The sequence below is a fragment of the Crassostrea angulata genome, chromosome 3 (genome assembly GCF_025612915.1).
Source record: "Crassostrea angulata isolate pt1a10 chromosome 3, ASM2561291v2, whole genome shotgun sequence".
NCBI classification, from domain to species: domain Eukaryota; kingdom Metazoa; phylum Mollusca; class Bivalvia; order Ostreida; family Ostreidae; genus Magallana; species Magallana angulata.
Window position 1 is genome coordinate 44,978,419 of NC_069113.1, and position 8,141 is coordinate 44,986,559.

The following is an 8,141-nucleotide window of genomic DNA, read 5'->3' on the forward strand; positions in this document are numbered from 1 at the left end:
AAAGTACTGAAGTACTGACGGGAGTTGATTATATCGATTACTATTCATTTTAAAATCAACAATATATGTTACTTTACTTGGCAAGTAGTTTATAACCTATGTTTGAGTTACGCATATTTTAATAATATGAATTCTTGGACTTTTCCGACAAGAATTTCGAGAAAACCCCGTATGAATTATGTAATAATTAAAGCAATATGAGCTGCAATTTTCATGCTGAATTTTTTTTTTGTAACAAAATGTTATTTTCTATTAAAATGACAAAAATATAATGGATTTTAAATTTCTGTTAGTCTTATTTTGTGGTAAAAGCCGTAAAGAAGCCTTAATTGAAGCAAAAATGAATTATTGTCGTCCTGTACAAAAACTGATCTACTATATATTCCTTAAAAGAGAAATCTTTCTACTAACAAAAACTAATGATTTTTTCAAATCTTATTTATCATAAAAGTTTAAGTTACATGCAGACTTTTCATACTAGCAGGTTTTTGAAGCAAAATAAAATTCTAAAAAATACAGCTCATATTGCTTTAAAGATAGAATTGATTCCATCAAACTATGTAGAAGTAATCGAAATATTCCGAGAACTGTATGAATCCAAGCAATAATTAACTCTAGTCTCGTTCAATCAGATGCTCGGCTCTCCCACAAGCAAGAGAATTGTGTACACCAGGTCACGTGATAACTTGATGACGCGACCTCTAAATATAGAATGACTCTCTGCTTGTCGGAGATTTACGGAGACAGCCGATGGTTGAACGAGACTGTATTGAACTCTGGCGTATGAATACATACGACTGCAAAAAATATCTAAATTGTTCGTACTATTTAACATCTGACTATTTTCAAGGTGTTCATAAATAAATTTCTTAAAACACAATGCTTAAAGATAAATTACATCGAATTTATGGATTATTTTCAAAAACTAAATCTTGTCAGCGGTGATGATTTGTGCTTAGGTCCAAACACTGTTTCAGTTTCGGTTTGCCAGAGTGACTGCATAGGAGAGTTGATTAAAAATCAACTCCCAAAAACGGCACCGCTAAAACAATTTTCATAGTTCTGACATCAAATTAAATTTTTGAATGTTTTAATTTGAGCGCATTGAGGTACAATTTTCTTCTTCACATCTGTAGGATTTTTTTAATAAAATACAATAACTTTTATATTATATTAAAAAAATACAATAACTAGTAAGTAGTTGAGGAAGAGCATATTCCTATATGCTCTCATATATTTTGATCTCTTTAAGTTTATAGAGGGGGGGGGCAGAACGAAAATATTGGGAATTGGAAGTTACGGTGCCAAATGTTTAGTTTTATATCTTGCGTAAGATTTTCATATTCTGGGTAAAAATAGTATTCTCTACAGGTACAATGTCGAAGATTACGTGTTTGCAAAAATACATTGTATGTGTAAAATTCGAATACTTTACAATATTTATTTTTTGTTATTTTACCGAGGGGCCATATGGCACAATATCTTTTGAACGCCCATTGTTGCTCAGGTGAGAGATGTGGCCCGATGGGTCTCTTTTTAAGGTCTTCCGTTTCCAACGGAAGACCTTTCTATTATTGTGCGGGAAAAAAATAAAGATTATTCTTATTTTTCTTTTTTTTTTTGTTTCCTAGACGCGAACTTTGAGGCTTCATATCTTGCTCATTTCTAAACGGTTTTTGCTCAAATTTTCAGGGCTAATGTACTTTACAAAACACTATCTTAAGCAATTCATAAAATGTAGAATTCCCTTTCCGTTAAAGAGTTATTCCCCTTTTAAATTTTTTTAGGGCCTTTTGTTTCCAGACAAAGGCTCCGAGACTATGATAGCAGGGAATGGGAATCCAACGAATTTGAATAACAGAGACATTGTAGTTGTGCACATCTGTTTATGTTTTTAGATTACGTTTTTAGACGGTGGCTATAAATAGCCACTGTCTATTGCTACGGTCCTGACCGGAAGGGTATTTATCACAGGGACCCTAGCGGATAAGGAACGATAACTCTGTTAGGTACATGTATGCAGTGTTACAGGCAATGTTTTATCTACGTGTCGATTTCAGTATGAGAATTAATTTTCATCTTATCAGATATTTGAAGCATTATACTAGCTGCTAATTATTTTGTACATACATTTAAATAATGTATGAAATGTATGATGTAAACAATTATTGTCAGAAACACACTATTTAAACTGGTTTGCCATTTCATATTTCAGCAATTATCCTTAATCATCGATAAATTCAGTCATTTTCAACGCATAAGTTTTAGTTGAGGCAGTATATTTATTTTGTTGTAGCTTATTCCAAAGAATTCACAACAGATACTGACAATGAATATTACATAAATTACATTTTATTGAACTTCAACCGATCAATGGCACACTTTCTTCTACAAGTGTGCATGTGTTTTCAAACACACAAAAACCTTTACGATACAAATGTGTTTAATTTTGGACTGACCTGTGATTTACAATGTACCTTATTTTGTACCTCACTCAGTCTGTAGAAAGATTAATTTTATTACAGGCACCTCAATATTCATCAGACAATATTTACTACTGATGTTGACGCTTTACTTGCTGCTGACTTTCTCTCAAACACACTAATCGACGTCGGATTGTAAAATTCACGTGCAAATCGCGATCGAGTCGCCATTTTACAGGTATATAAACTACATTTTACGATGTTTCAAAGATTTCCTGTTCAGATTTTTTTTTACATATGCTGTAAAACGTCTAATAGATTTCACGGCGTGTCAGCTCGTGTATCTCTAATTTGCCGCAAACGCTGGCTTTTTTGTGAGAAAAAAGAATCGGTTCAACTCATGCGATATTCCATATACATTTATGGTACATTGTGGACGGTAATGTAAGATATAATAATTTTGTTACCTAAACAGTTTCTGTCGAATTTTTTCACAATGAACTGAATAACGCAATTCGATGAGCGAAGTACAAATAGTGACTTTAATTCATATGCGCCCGTCCCTGCTAAATGTATTAGAGAATCTCTTCTTTGGTTTTGGGGGCATTTTTTCACTAACAGATAACATTATTTACATATGTACGTAAACATCGCCCCGTTTGTTCTCAAATAATTTTTAACTCGCGAGAACAACTCTATTATGATCTTTCTTCGACATTTGTTTCCAAGTGTTAGCATCATGTTGTCAACATGCATTTACAAATGGGCGGGCCTATATAAATAAGCCAGTTTGTTGCGACTCGCAATTGAAATACACACCGGTTAGAAAGTGTCATTAACGCAAAGCTACAGCCGTAGCGTATACATCCATGCTATATTTGCGATAAATAATGAAACATGAAGGCAAAAAAATGTGCTTCATAGATGACTGTAGAATTCTGCTGTGCTACAGAACTATAGCTTTCCGAAAATATTGCCGGGATTTGCGAACCCTAGATCTATTGTCTATTATTATGCCTTCTGTCAGTTTGTCACTATATATTCAATACTCATCTAATTACGCATAGTATTAAAGGATTTATGTAGCGTAAGCATACTATGCCGAAATAGAGCACGGAAAATGTTTTCAACGAAAATCTTTCTAGCGCCGACAGCGGGATTCGAACTCACGACTCTAAAATCATTCAAGCTGGACGCCTAAGGCGTTACCGCTACGCTAAATTAGCCGTTATCAAAATTGACGGTATTTATATATATAAAACGTAGATATATACGACTGACATCAAGCAATTAAAATTATTCAGTTTTCCAAAAACACTTCATTATTGACAGTAATTTTAAACTTAAAGTTTCTTATAAACTTTTGAACAAATTGATTGAACATTTTTCAAAGAAATTCTACATGAGAATCACAAAAACGGTTTTTTAAATGACGCTTGATAAAGAATGTACAAGAAAAAAATTCATTGAGATTTTGTCTGCTAAACATTTCGAGTTTTCTCGGTAAGGCCAAGCGAGACGTTTTCTTGAAAAGAACCTAAACCTTTGTTGATTTTTTATTGTACAACAACTTGTTGATTAAATTGATTAATTTGAAGAAAAAAAACCAAAAAGCTTGCTTTCCCAGTGATAATTTATAGGGACTTGTCAACACTCGAACGCCACAGCTACTTAAATATAGCAAAGCACGTCAGTATATTCAACAGTCGGCATAATAATAACAATAGTGTTGTGTTGTGCATGTACTATGCCTAAATAGTAGTCAGGGTTTGATACATAGTGCACGAGCCGGAGGCGAGTGCACTATGTATCAAACCCTGACTACTATTTAGGCATAGTACATGCACAACACAACACTATTATATAAGTACATGCAAAGAATAAAACCAAAGAAGGTGGGTGAATAAGGCGCGTAAAATGCTCATATGAGGAATGATTAGATACGGCAAAATTAAAATATCATTAAAATCTGATACTTTTAAAAAAAAAAAATTAAAAACAATGTTTATTTAACGTTACATCGGGTTGTAACCTTTAAAAATATTTTAAATACTCGCAATATATTGATTTAAACTGGCATATGCGTGTCAAAACCTCCAAATAGTGTAATTTTTATAACTTCAATGCCTTTTCTTTCATAGAGTGGGTCTGAGCTCCATGTTTTTTGTCACAGTCTAAATGTGGTAACCGATTTTACTCAACAAAAATGTGGAGAGATGACCCACTATAGTTCAAAAATGTCATTTTGTAGCTCAACAATTGAACGTTTTAGAAAAATAATACAAGCCCGTAAATTCGTGGCTAATGTCTCACATAGCACTTAAACAACTCACTTTGTTGTGAATGAAATGGCTTAGTGGTTAGAGCACCAGACATTAAGAAACTTTATAGAACTTGGCTTTTAAGGTTGTAGGTTCGATACCACCAAAACTTAAAGATTTATTATTTTTTTCTTATCGTATTTTTGAAATATTTCAAACTGAATATAGTTAGAAATTACCATTTTGTAAAGTTGTATTATAACATCTCAAATATATTTAATTGAAAAAATGCTAAATTTGAAATTGTATTTTTCCACTAAACCAAATGGGCAGTTGCGCCATCTTATTCCCCCATCTTCTTTATATACACAGCTGTACGGTGCGTTCAACTTGAATTTTGTTTGTTTTGGTGTTTTTAAAAACTTGTTGTAAGTTTACCAGAAAAGTTAAATGTAGCAAGTAATCTATGCGTGTTAAAGTGTACTGAGAAGCGATAAAATATACTTGTGACTTTCCCGAATTCATTCAAATGATTTGAATAAATCTATAGCTAAATACAGTAGAACAAATGTTTGAAACATTGATTAACGAAACTGCCGCGACTGAATATTGTATGATTTTTTTTTTTCAAATTTTTATTCACTTTCGTTGTGAGCAAATGGAAATAATCCACTAAAGTGGAAGATAAAATATTGATTGACTCTTCTGTTTCATGATGGCGTGCATTCCAAAAGCAATACCAGTTTTATCAAACAGGTTCTTGTTAACCCATCCGTTTTCTTTACACCTAAATGTATTAACTGACTATGAGGACAAAAGCAAGTGTGATGGTCCACAAGACTGCAACTTTTTCCCGTGAAGAAATTGAGGGGAAATGCTGTCGAGAGGGACAATTAACATACTATATGTATGCCCGAATAGTTAGTAAAAATAAGGAAGCTATATTTGTTCTCGTTACTTTGAGAAATCTACAATATATTTAAAGCACAATAGTCCAATCCACACTTTTCAAAAGTTGTTCCCCTTTGCGGGGTCAACCCAAAGGTCAAAAGGGAAAAAACCTAAATTCCCCTTCTTCAAACAATCAAATATTTAGGCGTACGGTGATGAAATGGCTTTGAACCCACATATTTAATGAGTCATTCTGGGGCAAACAAAATACATTGCATTACCGAAAACGGGTTTTTATTGTCAACTAACATAGGTACAAACATATAGATACAAAATATAGATACAAACTTCTACTCTACAAAGGCTACTGTGATAAATCTTTGGGTTTTCCCCCAAAAGATGACGGCCAAGAGACACAGCATTTATAAAGTGTGGATTGAGATCACAGCTACGATTTCCACAGAATTATACAAATAGGAAACTCACGACCAGTTGTGCGACTAAGCGTTAAGTATTAGTAAATGTATGCGATACTGGCCGCGGTTTTCGACAACGATAATCATCATACATCACTCATTGTTACATGTAACTTGCCACTTTCAAACGACGCCACCGTCTAACAGTAGTTTCAGTACTTTGATTTATTTAGGAAAAGGTAGGGGGTCAAAAAACAGGATTCAAAAAAGTGCAAAAATTTAGACATGTTTTCCTTTATATCTTTTGAACGAAAAAAATTTTGTAAAGACATGTAGAATAAAAGTTGTGCAAAATAACAAGGGCTTTCATTTGACACCAATAAAAAGGGGCTGGCCCCTTAAATTAAGGGCCAATGGCCCCTAAAAAATTTTGCTTAATAACTCAAAAACGGTTAGGATTTTGATATGGCTGTCGCTGGAAAAGTTGTTTGTTGGGATCTCATGAAGGTCGTTTCAATGTTATTTTGTAAGTGGTTTGTGTAGTATGAGTGTAAAAAGCTTTACATGCTAGCATGTACCTGTTTTTATTTGACAAGTTAACGAAAGACTTTGTGCGTACAACTGGCATGAAGTTACCGCAGAAAGTATGCTGGTTTATACAGGAGGCATTAATTCATAAGAATTTTTTTTTTAGAATACATGCTTTTTTTTAGGAGTTTAAGTCGTTGTTAAGTTCTTATAGTGCACAATCCTTAAAAACGGGAATTGGAAAACAAAACATTCTTTTTCTTTTCTAGTAAAACACAAAATATGGAATGAAAAAATATATGCATTACCTTTTTAATATAAACATCATGCATTCAAAATCTACCTTGAATCAGAGCTGTGTGTGTACCATTACGTAAGCTCTCCCTCGCCCGCGGCCGAGAAAGTCGGTCACCGTGGTCGCGGCTGGACTACCTAGCGGTCAGTGGTTATCTAATACACGAGAGTTGCGTCTCTCATATATGAATTTATTTAGCTGCGAACTCAAGAATTGTTTTAGTTTTGATTACACAAAATCTTTTGTGGATTAAACGATTGGAATTCAAGTAAGAAATAAATGTAGTTCATTTAATTAATAAAAGCAATGTCATTCTCTAAAGCAATAATAGACATAGATCAATTGTGGGTTTTTAGTTTAAAATAAAGAACTTCTATTTGATAGAGTAAGGTCATTATACTGCAAACTTTTCAAATCTTCCTTGGTTCTGAGCTGTGCGTTTCTGTGCGTTGTACCTTTACGTAATCTATCCTTCGCCCACGGCCGAGGAGATCAGCCACGGCTGCATTACCTAGCGGTAAGCGGTTATTTAATACACAAGATTCGCACACCGCGACTTACACTTGCATGCATATGAACGTGTTTGAGTTAATATAGCCGTATATACAAGAACTGTTTTAATTTTATGTTATAAAGGTTTGTCCTACTTGTATATATTTAATTAAATATTTGAGTGTAAATGAATATTAATGAACGATATTACTCCATATCGGAAAAATCGTTAGACATAAACTAATGGTTGGTTGGTTTATGTAAACTACTTTAAAAACTGTACAATTAATGTTTTAAATCAACACCCCCACCCCACCCCCCTCAAATATTAAACCTTTAAATAATGATCATCCCTCGCACATGGCTGAGGAGATCCGGCGCGAGTGGTTAAGTGATCCGCGGTCGGTACATGTACCTTATGACGCGTTTATGTTTCATATTTTGCACGGACACAACTTTATTTTATTATGTTTTCAACTATTATATTGGTTTAAGATAAAGTTATTTTACTTTTACAGTTGATTAAGCATTGATTTATACGATAGCGTACAAGGTAGTTTAAAAATCAAATCAAATTATAATCAAAGTTCCATGTTACATGTTTGCGGTAGGTGCTAGCACGATAAAGGAATGCCCTGAATTGAGGCATTCGATGATTATTTTAGAAAATATTCACATGAGTTTAAACAACTTTAGATTAGATTCTATCGGTCACATATTAATCACTTCTGTAGTTTCATTGTGGAAGCGAACTCATTGCTGCCCCCCCCCACTCCTCCCGCCCCGCTGACAGGTGCTCGCGCTGGATTTTTTTTAATTGGAGAAAAGATATCAA